General features: G+C 37.2%; 1 long non-coding RNA gene across 1 annotated transcript; it reads left to right on the top strand.

The window, feature by feature from the left end:
- The first annotated feature begins 4,370 nt into the window (after positions 1-4,370).
- LOC137089525 (uncharacterized) lies at positions 4,371-11,852 on the top strand. Its single transcript, XR_010907696.1, has 3 exons — positions 4,371-4,562; positions 9,879-10,022; positions 11,530-11,852. It is a non-coding gene; the product is annotated as an uncharacterized lncRNA (long non-coding RNA).
- Positions 11,853-13,321: the final 1,469 nt, after the last annotated feature.

The raw sequence follows: 13,321 nt of genomic DNA, 5'->3' as shown, positions 1-13,321 counted from the left end.
TATCCTCAAAAATCCATTGTTGCGCCTATGCAAAATCGAGGTGTATTAGTAACAACATGACCTAGAACATCTCTTCTCCGCTGCTAATTCGAACCTAATAAACATTCACAAAGCAAACTGAGCACAAAACACTTTCTATTCACCCATTTAGGGTATCTGAAATACATGTTTTTCCTCACTTTTAACTCAGATTTAACTAATCCAAAGTGTCAAACAGTGTGCGCCTATTTTAAAATACTCATCTGCATAAAGGACTAAATTACCTGATGTTCCCAATCTCCTGCAGAGGATGTTTTCAAGTGCTGCCTACGCAAGAGTCAGAGTGTCACCACTGGGGACAAAGGATATAATAAAACTAAAAACACATTGCATAACATGGGTTGAGGTCACTGACAGACACTGTGCAACCATATGCTTTATGAATGAAGCTGTTTTTTTTAGCATATGCACTGAACAGGCACAACATTATAACCACCTTCCTAATGTTGTGTTGGTCCCCCTTTTGCTGCCAAAACAGCCCTGGCCCATTGAGGCATGGAGTCCAATAGACCCCTGAAGGTCTGCTGTGGTATCTAGCTCCAAGATATTAGCAGCAGATCCTTTAAGTCTTGTTAGTTGCGAGGTGGGGCCTCCATGGATCAGACTTGTTTGTTCAACACATCCCACAGATGCTCAATTAGATTGAGATCTGGGGAATTTGGAGGCCAACACCTTAAACTGTTTTTTGTGCTCCTCAAACCATTCCTGCACTATTTTGCTTTGTGTCAGGGCGCATTATAGTCTCCATGAAAGGGTGTACATGATCTGCAACAATGCGTACGTGTCAAAGTAACATCCACATGAATGGCAGGGCCCAAGGTTCAGCAAAACATTGCCTAAAGCATCACACCTCCACCAGCTTGCCTTCTTTCCATAGTGCATCCTGGTGCCGTGTGTTCCCCGGGTAAGCGACACACACACACCCAGCCATTCACGTGATTTAAAAGAAAACATCAGTCCAGGCCACCTTCTTCCATTGACTCGTGGTCCAGTTCTGATGCTCACGTGCCCGCTTTGGTGCTTTTGGTGGTGGTCTGCGCAACAAAATGCGATGCATTCTCTGAGACCTATTTTTCTTTCAGAACCAGCATTTACTTCTTGAGCAATCTGAGCTACAGTATAGTCTGTTTGATCAGGCCACACGAGCCAGCCTTTGTTCCCCAATTGCATCAATGGGCCTTGGCCGGTTTACTATTGTTCCTTCCTTGGACCACTTTTGATAGATACTTATCACTGCAGACCAGGAACATCCCACAAGAGCTGCAGTTTTAGAGATGTTCTGACCCAGTCATCTAGCCATCACAGTTTGGCTCTTGTCAAACTCTCTCAAAACGGATTATTCTTGGTTCTTCTTGCATAAATTTGTGTGGATCTTATTTCAGCAAACTGCCTATGTTACATCTATCCCCAGCTAGTGTTACATCTCACCCAGCAGGGTAGGTTGTAACAACAGAACTCTTTGTGTGTGACATTAACTCACATAATCTGTGATTGTGTTGTACATGTCCAAGTGAGTTATATTTGTAGCACACAAATGTGGCTCTTGTATAACATTTTGAGATATATACCACAAACAACCACTGAGTTACCAATTCTCAAACAAAAGGTGTTATTTTCATCCTCATTCTCCCCTATACAGTATACAGCACTTTATATAATACATTGTTTCAAAGCAGCTTCATATTAATAACAGTATGAATTTTACATTAAAGGTGCACTATGTAGTATTTTTGCAGTAAAATATCCAAAAACCACTAGGTCAATGTTGTATATTTTGTTCAGTTGAGTACTTACAATATCCTAAATGTTTCCAACTATTTGTAAATTGTGAGAAAATTGCTATTTTGATCAAGGACCGGGACATTTCATCATAGCGTTTGAGAAATTTGCCTGCCTGTCAATCATGTCTGCGTTACCCTCGGTTTTATTCTGCAGAAGCGCTTTTCTCTTAGCAGTGTGAACATGTGTCACAGCAGCACCGAGCGAACACACAGAGTAGCGTCATAACATCATTTTCAACACACTTAAATGTATCTAATAAGATAAACAGAGCTGCTTTACCTTATAATCATGACCGGAAAAAGCGGAAGTGCGGGCGACTGTGTCCCGTCCCGTCATAATAAATGATGCATTTGTATCGCAATCACTCCAGCGGCCGTGCTCAGCTCCACAACACTCGGCCCTGCTTTGCTTTACACTACAGTAACGTTAATAACCGCATCCATGAACATGATTTCTTCCCGAGTCCTATTTTCCACCGGCTGTGAGGTGAAGACCACATGTCCCAAGATACTGCGCTCACACTTGGCGTCATCAAACTACACCTTTGTTCAGAATAGCCGGAAACAGAATGGACGGAAAGTTGCATAGTGCACCTTTAATCAATTATTGAACAAATTAAAGTTAAAGCTGTAAAGCAGCTCTACAAAAGATCCCAGCTAATAAAACTGTTCTCAGACTTTTTTGCTAACATTCATGAGAATGTTGTTTTTAAATGTTCACTGAAACATTAAAAATGTTAAAGGAATATTCCATTTCGCAAACATTATTTGAATGTTACTTTTGAATGTTTTCTGAATGTTCTGAAAGATTCAAAAATGTTAGACGAACGTTCATCTAAAACACTTAAAAAACATTCCACACTGAAAAATGTCTGCCTTAAATTTTTAAGTACAATCACCCTGCATGTTTAGGTCAATTCAACTTAAATTGCATTAAACTGACAAAAATGAGTTGAAAAGTTGAAAATTGCATCAACTTATTTTGATGAGTTAAAGGTCCCGTTCTTCGTGTGTTTTCGAAGCTTTGATTATGTTTACAGTGTGCAATATAACATGAGTTCATGTTTCGTGTGTAAAAAAACAGTATTTTTCACACAATTTACTTATCTGTACAGCGCTGTTTCCTCTGTCCTAACAACGTCCTGATGATTTCCTTGTTCTATGAAGTCCCTCCTTCAGAAATACGTAACGAGTTCTGATTGGGCCAACGCTTCCCGTGTTGTGATTGGACAGCAGCTTAGCGCACTTTGCCCGGAAAGGTACCGCCTCTTACCATAACGGGGAGATGCAAGCGCTGAATGCGCGCTCTTCTCCACGTGGGAGATCAACAAGACCACGCCCCCTATTTTGCGTGTTCTTGTGGGCGGAGGGTTAGTCAACAAACTGTTCTAGTGACGTCATTACAGCAAGGAAGTGCAGGGGTGTAGTCCAAACCGGCCGTTCTCTGTAGGCTTTGAAAGGGAACTTCTGTTAAATAAAATATCTCGCTTGGCATTGAACTTTGAGCTTTATAATTTTACAGGTATTATTTATGCTCTAACAGCAACATTTCACACTAACTAAAGTTTGAAAGATGGAATCGCGAAGAACGGGACCTTTAAGCAATGTAAACATTTGTTGATATAACTTGTTAATCAATCCAACCTTGTTTTTTACAGTAGAGCCATGTATAAATAAAGTTTTTGTCCTATACATTTTGAGAGCATTATTAAAGACCATATAACTCTGAACAAACATTCTATTAATGTTACTGGAAGAACGTTTACTCATACACTGTAAAAGAATATTGTTGGTTTAACTTAAAAAAGAAAGTTAACTGTGCCTTAATTTTGAGTTCATTTGAAATAAAAAAATGTAGTTAATGCAAAGGATATTGGTTTAAATAGAAATTCTAAATATGTTATCTGAACCACATTAATTTAAGTTGATTTGACAAATTATTTTAAAAAAAAATGAAAAATCATGAAAATATTTTTTTTGTATAACTTAAGGAGAGCCTTGGAAGAATGCCATCCCACTGTTATTCAGCTCAATTTATTTCAATAGGTTCATTCAGTTCAGATCAATAACTATCACTGTTACAGTTTACATTTAGTTCTCATTCGATAGTGTCAGTGCAGTTAAATCAATAATATTACTAAATATTAATTGTTGCCATTTCTTTGTAATTAATAGCGAAATTTACTAGCAATTTCTGAGTAAATACAGTTTCTACACCAATTATTTTCAGTTTATAAAATCTTAACACGGACAGTGATGCTGTTCCTTTTTGTAAACAACTGTGTCATTTGGCTAATTCAAATTCACCAGGGACATTAGCAGTGTTTGCTTTGGTACAGTTTTTTTAATCTCTTCCATATTAGGAATGGAAAGGTCATCTTCATTCCATCTCTTTAATGTTGATGCGCTTAAGACTGATGATCAAATCCACTAATGTGTTTGTGAAGCCGTGCTGTGGCACATTTTCACAGAGGATCCTGTACTCTAGCAAGCAGATGAGCTCGCCCATTTTGACTGATTTGACTTGGAGCTGGAAGGGAATGTGTAATGAGTCTTCCGCCGTCAGGACCCAAGACCATCCACAAAGGCCCTGAGTTGCCATAGGGATGGCATATCCATGGCAACAGAAGGAGCCGGGGGTGAGCGGGATTAACACCAGAGAGTTGGGTAACAAATGACGTTAACGGGTGAAGAAGAAGAAGTGACACATTTCCTGTTTGTGAGCTGGGGCCCTTCAATACGGTACAGTGTCTTTAAGCATGAAATTCAATGTAAAAAATATATGTTCACTGGACAAAATAATGCAGAGAGGAACTTATGTAACAAAAATTCAATCAAGTTAGGTAACTGAAATGAACCACATCAATAGCGTTCTTTTTTTTGTCAGTTCAACAGGTGGTTATTTGTCTCTGAGACATAAACATCTTAAGTAGCATTAGAGAAGGTGCAAATACAATAGGCTAATTCATTTTTACCATTGAGAGCAAAAATCAATCAGAGCCATAGCTCAACAGATCAGATAAAAAATAGCTTTAAAAAATACATTATAACTGCATTGTAAAAATCAGACGTCAACTGCTTTGGTGTGTGTGTGTGTGAGTGTGTGTGTGTGTGGTCCTGGTAAACCCTACATTACTGGGACAAAATGAAAGATGGCAATATCGTAAATCCCCACAGGGGGACATTTTTTGGTCTTCATGTGGAAAACAACTTATAAATCATATTAAGTGTCTTTTGAAAATGGACAAATGTGTGCGTGTCTGTAAGGCCAATAAAACCTTTACAAACATTTTTAATATTTATAAATCACTAAACTTTCCCTTAAAAGGAAATACACAGTTAAATGAATATCAATTCTTCTTCCTTAAATTCAAATGCATCCTTGCTACCAGTAGTATATAGTGTATATAGTGTACAGTATACATTGCATACTTAATGATTAAATATTCATGTTTATACTTATATGAAAGGTGGAACGGTATCTTTTCCTTGCGAAACACACACACACACACACACACACACACACACACACACACACACACACACACACACACACACACACACACACACACACACACACACACACACACACACACACACACACACACAATGTACTGAAATAACTCTGAAATCATTCAGAGCAGTAATTCAGTGCATCACACATTGCAAGTTCATTATTTTACACAATGTGTCGATAATGGGCAAAGCAAAGCTGAAGGTAACAATATGCCTACATTAGCCTGTTCAAAGTGTAAATGTGTGGCCAAATATTAAAATATCACACACAGTTTTGGAAAAACAAAACTGTGAAATTTAACATAAAACTGGAGCCAGACGGTACTACAATACTATTAGTGTGATAAACAATTCCATCAAAATGCTCTATGCGTGCACTCAGAAAATGGTACAAAGGTTGTTTCTGGGATTGTAACCTTTAAAAAGGTTCTAATGTGTACCATTTAGATAAAAATGTACACTTTTGGCACCAATATGTACCTTTGATGTACTAAACTGCACACTTTAGGTACAAAGGTGTACCTTTTTTTTGATAGTGTACCAGTATACTATACATTTAATGCAACCCAGGCTCATTGGAAATACGTGACTACATTTTTGCAACACCCGAAATATGTGCCTCCAGGTACGTTTACCTGCACTTTTTGGGTGAAACGTCCACCGGAGGCGCTCCGCCAACCTGATCTAACAGAATGAATATTTATAGCCTAATTTTATATTTTGGAGTAACTAACTCCACTCCTACCCTAAACCTACCCACTCTCAACAATATAAAACACGTAACAGGCAAATAAATGTACATGTATTTATTGCAAAACTGACCAAAAAAATGTATAAAAGTATTAATTCATGTTGCATTCCAAGTCTTTTGAAGTAATACGATATCTTCATGTGAAGAACAGAGTTTAACTTAACGTTTTAGTCGTTGAAATGATGATCGCGGCATCGCGCTCCTTTGTAAACAGAACACACGCACTCGTTCATTCATATTTCTAAGGCCCCATTTACACTGCTTGGTTCAAGTGACCCAACTCCGATGTTTTTCCTCTCATGTGGCACAGATCGGATATGACATGTGAACATGTCAGCAGTAAAAAAATGCATGAATTCCGATATCCTCAGATCGGATTCAGGCCTCACTTATATGTGGTAATAAATCTGATATGATTCGGATGCGTGCATTAGCGTCTGCCATGCAAGCGGTCAAATCAGATATTGCCCAGTAAATGCGAGCCGTACGTCATTGAAAAAAGGGCGACAGAGGCGAATGACGCCAACTCAGGTGGACACAAACTGCGATCCAGTGTTGCCAAGTCTGCGGTTTTCATGCGGAATTGGGCTACTTTAACACAGTTTTGAGTTGCAATTGGACGGGTTTTGTTGTGAAAACCTGGCAACCCCGTCAAGTGCTACTCTTTTTCTCCGCTTTACGAGAGAAATGTTTTGCCGACTTTAAAGATGTGTGGAACAGTGCAGACAGCAAAACATTGTGCAATCATTTTGTCTGCGTTCCTGTTTCCGTCGATTTCAAGAATCGATTCCGCACTGTTGTTTTCGATTCCTTTTCGATTCTTCTTTTTTTAACTAAATCGATGGAGGAACCTATAGTTCCGGAGTGACCGCAGGATACAAGGATGTAGAAAGTATCCTTCTCCGAAACTTTATTTGTAAAATGATGATACATTTCCATAACTCTGATGAATATTAAATGATGGATTCTCCTGACCTCCTAATGGCGTTGATAAACACACTAAAAAGCGATTATGCGTCTGCCAAAATGGCATACGAATTGGCGTGTCATACATATGCCATTTCATGAGATCAGTCTGTGAATAGAGAAAAAATACCGTATTACCACTTAGCACCTCCGGTGGACGTTTCACCCAAAAATTTCAGGTAAACGTTCCTGGAGGTCCATATTTCGGGTGGTGCAAAAATGTAGGCAGAGTCACGTATTTCCAATGAGCCTAAAGGATTAGTTCACTTTTAACCCTTATGTGGTGTTCATATTTTTGTTACTCAGCCAGTGTACGTGGGTCTGGTGGACCCACTGTATTTTTGGGTTTTTAATTCAACACAATCAAAAATGTTATGTTAAAATACTCAGCAGATGTTTACTTCATCCCAATTACAAGCAATATAAACAGCATATATGGTTAATATTTTCTCTTTACCTTTGTTAGATCACATTTAAGAATTGCAAGCTCGTGTGGGAACGGCAGGGGTAGAAACAAAACTCACTATTGCACACTCACACTTACACACATCTCTCTCTCACACACGCACACACACACACACACACACACACACACACACACACACACACACACACTCACACTCATTCACGCTAGGACACACGCACACACACACCAATAACACACACACACACACACACACTCACTTGGATATGTGGTGTTTAGTTACTCTACATAGGCATAATGGTTTTTCTAAGACTGTATAATCTATCCCCCTACACTAACCCTACCCCTAAACCAACCAATCACAGAAAACTTGTGGCATTTTTTGAATTTCAAAAAACACCATTTAGTATGTTTTAGTATGAGGACACATGTCGTCATAAACGTTGTAATACCCATGTCATTATACACATTTGTGTCCTCATAAACCATATATACATGAACGTACACACACTAACAGCAGGCCCTAACAGTAGGAGGACAGAGTAAAGGTACACAGGACCTACATTTTCCACACTTTTATTAGCCTTGGGTCCAGTGGTAATATGAATGTGTAGGGGGGGTGTACAGTGTGTGGTCATTGAAAATGTGTTCTGATATTCCTCACAGAAAATGAGCCAAGGCCAATGAGTCTCAATTTGAAAAAATAATTAATCGTATCATTTTTCTTTTGATAAAAAATGAAAACGGGTCCAACAGACCCAAACACCATACAAGGGTTAAATAAACTTTTGCTGATAATTTACTCACCCACATGTCATCCAAGATGTCAATGTCTTTCTTTCTTCAGTCAAAAAGAAATTAAGGTTATGGTGAAAACATTCCAGGATTTTTCTCCATATAATGGACTTCAATGGGACCAGACGGCTCAAGGTCTAAATGACAGTTTCAGTGCAGCTTGTGGAACGTGCACATACTAAGTCAAACGCTGTTAACAAAAAAAGTGAGTTAAAAGGTAAAACAGTTTATCCAAGTGCAGCGCGAGCAACCACAGTTTCAGTCGCTCAGATTATAGGAAATCTATACACGTCTAAAAGTCACAAATTTCTGTCCAGACGAAAATTTTCTTTTAAGCTTTCTAATATTAAAACACCCAGGATACGCACACAAAATGGGCATTTTAAACGATAAACTGACACAAAGACATTTGAATATGTGTATATGGTCCTCCTTCCACACAAACACTGACTCTGTACTTCCACCTACGTCAAGTGACTTTTCAAACATAATACCGTATTACGCGACGTCACAAACGTGAGCAACGCGAGAATTTGTGCTTATAAAACTTAATTTAAAAAAATAATTGTTATTAATTAATTAAACTTAATTGTTTCGCTAGATAAGACCCTTATTTATCGTCTGGTATCGTTTAAAGCCCTTTGAAGCTGCACTGAAACTCATTTGGACCTTGAACCGTTTGATGCCCATTGAAGTCCATTATATGGTGAAAAATCCTGGAATGTTTTCATCATAACCTTAATTTCTTTTCAACTGAAGAAAGAAAGACATTGACATCTTGGATGACATGGGGGTGAGCAAAAGTTTATTTAAAAGTGAACTAATCCTTTAATTAAAGCAACTTTTTTGAATAAGTAATGCAAGTTACTTTGTTTTCTCATGTATTGACTGAGATCTCTTCTGTCCCCATGTTGAGAGAAATCGGGAGTTAGTGCAGTGTAAACGTGTGTGCTGTGTAAACATGATGGTTATTGTAGTTCTAAACTAAAGGTGAATGCATTTACATCTCACTCGCACAAAAACAGATTCAGTATTTCTCAAAATAAATAAAAAGAGTAAAATGAAAACAATAATCAAATGTTAAAGTCCCCCTGTAGTCAGCCATTTTATCCTTTAAAACTCCTGTTTGATCACAAAAAATTACATCTTTAAATGTTTCTTTGCTGTGAAAAAAACCTGTCGTGCCTTAAACTAGCTTGAATGTAACTACGCCCTTACATCATTTAATATACATGCGGCGGATCCATGTGGTGGATGCAAATTATATTTGTGAACAATATTTGAGAGAAATAGGCCTTTTGTGTAAAAAGTCTAGATCTTTGATTTCAGCTCATGATAAATGGGGGCAAAAACAAAAGTATTGCGTTTATAATTTTGTTCAGTATACAAACAACATTTTGCACAACAGGGTTTCTTTAAAAAACACAATATATTCTTATATATTGTATAAAAAACACAATATATTCTAGTTTAATCTAGTTTTATTAACCAATGTGTTTGCTCCGAACTTTCAATGATCTAATTCAACCATACTAATAAGCAAAAATGACTTTAGATAAACATCACATTTGTGTTTCTTGAACTTTTGCTGAATATTTTTCTCCAGAATGGCAGCACAGCTGAAAGTTTGTTTGAGCTTCGCCCTCTACATGGAGTGACCTTGCATTTCCTTCAGCCTGAGGCGGACTTATTTCCCTTTTAGGGCCAGATTTACTCAACGGGGATCTACTGACAACACGCAAATTATAGGGTGATTTAGCATTATGGTTTGTATTTAAACTGGGTCATTAATTTAGTAGAAATGTGAAATGATTTTTGACAGAAAATGCATTTTTTTCAAATGGAGATGAAAGACAATAACTTCCAGAATGCACTTGTTCGCGGCCCGACGAGGCCACTCCCAAAGCCACCACTACTGGTTATAGCGGCACCGGAACCGCCCCCCAACGTCGTTGATTTCCATAAAGTAATACAATCATTTCGTTCAGTTAGAAAATAAACACTACAATTAAAAACTGAACGTGTCTTTTTAAAAACGTGTGAGTGAGCCGAACGAAAGCCACGACACAAATGCAGCAGGAATCAGATTTCATTCATCACTAGAGCGCAGAGCTGAGGTAAGCGTGGAAGTCATTTACACCGTGTCCAGTCTGGCGCATTTTCTTTTTTTTAACATTGTATTTATTGGGTTTTAATATTACATTTCAGTACAAAATACAGGATAGACTGTACAGATCTTCCCTTGTACAAAACCCTAACATACCCCAATCCCCACCCAGTGCCACAAATAAACCATAGACACACTGAACAAAAGACATGGAAAGTTATTTGAAATTTAAGTACTTTGTCCTGTTGTTATACCAAGATACGAGAGAAAGTTGCCCCAATGTTTTGCAAACAAATCTTGACGTTTCTTCAAACAAAATGCTATTTTTTCCAGTGGTACATAGGATACTCTGGCGCATTTTCTGATGCGTTACTCTATATTGCGTTAAAGCTACACTGTGTAACTTTTTTAGTTTATTCTTAGCTAAAAACTCTTAGTTCTTTCAAAAATATATGTGCTCATTAATGTTTATTTACTTCTTTCACATAATTAAATATTATCATAAGTTTATAATATGCCATTGAAAATACATATGGGTGAGGGGTTCGAATGCCGGTCGCCATGTTGCTCCTCCATCTTGAAAGTACATTAGCCAAAGAGGGACATACCCATAAATTCAAGCTTCACCTTTCGCGTTTTAACACTCGATGGCACTGTGTCGAATGTGAAGAGGAGAATTGCCATGTTAATCTTGGACTAAATCAGCCACCGTAGGAGTTAAAACGAAATCAGAATTGAGAGGAACAGAAACTAATATTATGGTCATATTCCTTTTCACCGCTAGATGGGGGAAAATGTCACACAGTGTAGCTTTAAGTAACTTATACTTTAAAAAATGCTGGGTTAAAACCAACCCAAGTTGGGTTGAAAATGGACAAACCCAGCAATTGGGTTGTTTTAACCCAACAGTTGGGTTAAATGTTTGCTTAAAACTACCCAATCACTGGGTTTGTCCATTTTCAACCCAACTTGGGTTGGTTTTAACCCATCATTTTTTAAAGTATAAGTTACTTTTTAATTGCAGTATTGCAATGCATTACTTTTAAATGTAGCTTTCTCCAGCACTGCCTGTAATAACAGTTCATATTATTTCTGTTGCTGTTTTTCTTCTAGCTTTCTGAACCTGTATGCTTTTTTTCATTCTATTCAGACGTGGAGTTGTGCCCTCTTGCTCTACCACCGACATCTTCATCCTCTCCAGCGATCCCCTCTCTTCATCATTGTTGTCAGTCAGACCTGCATGAAGGAGTCTGCTATCGCAGATCTGGGCGTTTTGACGCAAATAGTCAAAGACTCCTCCGCAGAAACATGTTCCTCAACCTGACTCATGCCAAGGAAGTAATCTGCCTCAAGGAGATTTCATGTAATGACAAATTCTCCAAATTGCAAACTGTTTAGTAATTACTAAAAGCATCCATTTTAAAATTCCCATTGTCGGCTAATTTATAATGATCTTATTCATGAAATATTTCACACCAGGTATCATTAACAGCTCACAACAAACAATATACTGTCATGGAGGAAACGAGCATTGAAGGCTTGCAATGAGAACATGTAGGAGATGATGCTTTGCAATAAATGAACATTGCAGAAACGTTGCCAGTCCTTTAGAGCAGCAGGATAAATGAACAGTGTGGGCTGCCGTCACTAAAGAGTTTACGACAATAATTAGCCCATTGGACCTGAGGCACGTAATTGCGACATCTATTTAAGTCTGTGCTATTGATGAGCCACTCTGACCTGCCGGGGAAGAGGATGGCCTTTGTTCCCTCCTGGGTGAGAAGTCTACTGAGGCACAGCTACCAGCTGTGAACTCAATTACCAGAGAGGTGAGCTACCTGCTCTGTATCCATATCACAGGTCTGCAAAGCTGTTTCTCCGGGAGGCGGAAACTGCAAGAGACAATGAGATTGTGTGAAGTCTAGCGACAAAGCTTTTGAGAGCCAGAACAGATTTAAATACTCAGTGTGTTAAACAAAATAAGGCCCTAAGTCTAACACATTGACATTTTTAATACTTGCATTTATTGTTATGGTTAAAAATATATATTTTTTTATTAAATAAAAAAATATATATATATATATATAGGCTGTAAAATAACATCCCACAATAAGATATTTAGATATAATGGAGACCTACAGTACAGGCCAAAAGTTTGGACACATTACTATTTGTAATGTTTTTTAAAGAAGTTTCTTCTGCTCATCAAGCCTACATTTATTTGATCAAAAATACAGAAAAAAAATGTTTAATATTGTGATATATTATTACAATTTAAAATAATTCGTTTTCAATTGATTATACTTTAAATGATCATTAATTTCTGTGATGCAGAGCTGAATTTTCAGTATCATTCCTCCAGTCTGCAGTGTCTCTGAAGAAATCATTCTAATACGATGATTCATTTTCAAAGTTGGAAACAGTTGTGCTGCTTAATATTTTTTTATAACCTGTGATACTTTTTTATAATACTTTGAGGAATAAATTAAATATATATATATATATTAAAATAAAAAAAGAAGCAAATGTTTTAAAAATAGAAATCTTTGTAACAACAATATACACTACAGGTCAGTAATTTAAGGTCAGTCATTTTTTTTTTTTTTTTTTTTTTTTATAAATCAATAATTTTATTCAGCAAGGATGTGTTAAATTGATTAAAAAAAAGATAGTTTAGAGATTTATATTATTTGAAAATATGTTTTTATTTAGAATAAAGGCAGTTCTTTTGAACATTTTATTAATTAAATATGAACTTGAAATGAAAAAAGCAGAACTGTTTCTAACACTTATAATAAATCAGAATATTAGAATGATTTCTGAAGCATCATGTGATAGACTGGACGTCACATGTGACACTGAAGACTTGAGTAATGATCCTGAAAAATCAGATTTGCGTCACAGAAATAAATGATAATTTAATGTATAATAAATAAAACATA

Source organism: Pseudorasbora parva, chromosome 9 (assembly GCF_024679245.1).
Source record: "Pseudorasbora parva isolate DD20220531a chromosome 9, ASM2467924v1, whole genome shotgun sequence".
Lineage (NCBI taxonomy): Eukaryota > Metazoa > Chordata > Actinopteri > Cypriniformes > Gobionidae > Pseudorasbora > Pseudorasbora parva.
The sequence above is the reverse complement of the archived record's forward strand: the minus strand, read 5'-3'. Positions and strand labels throughout refer to the sequence as shown.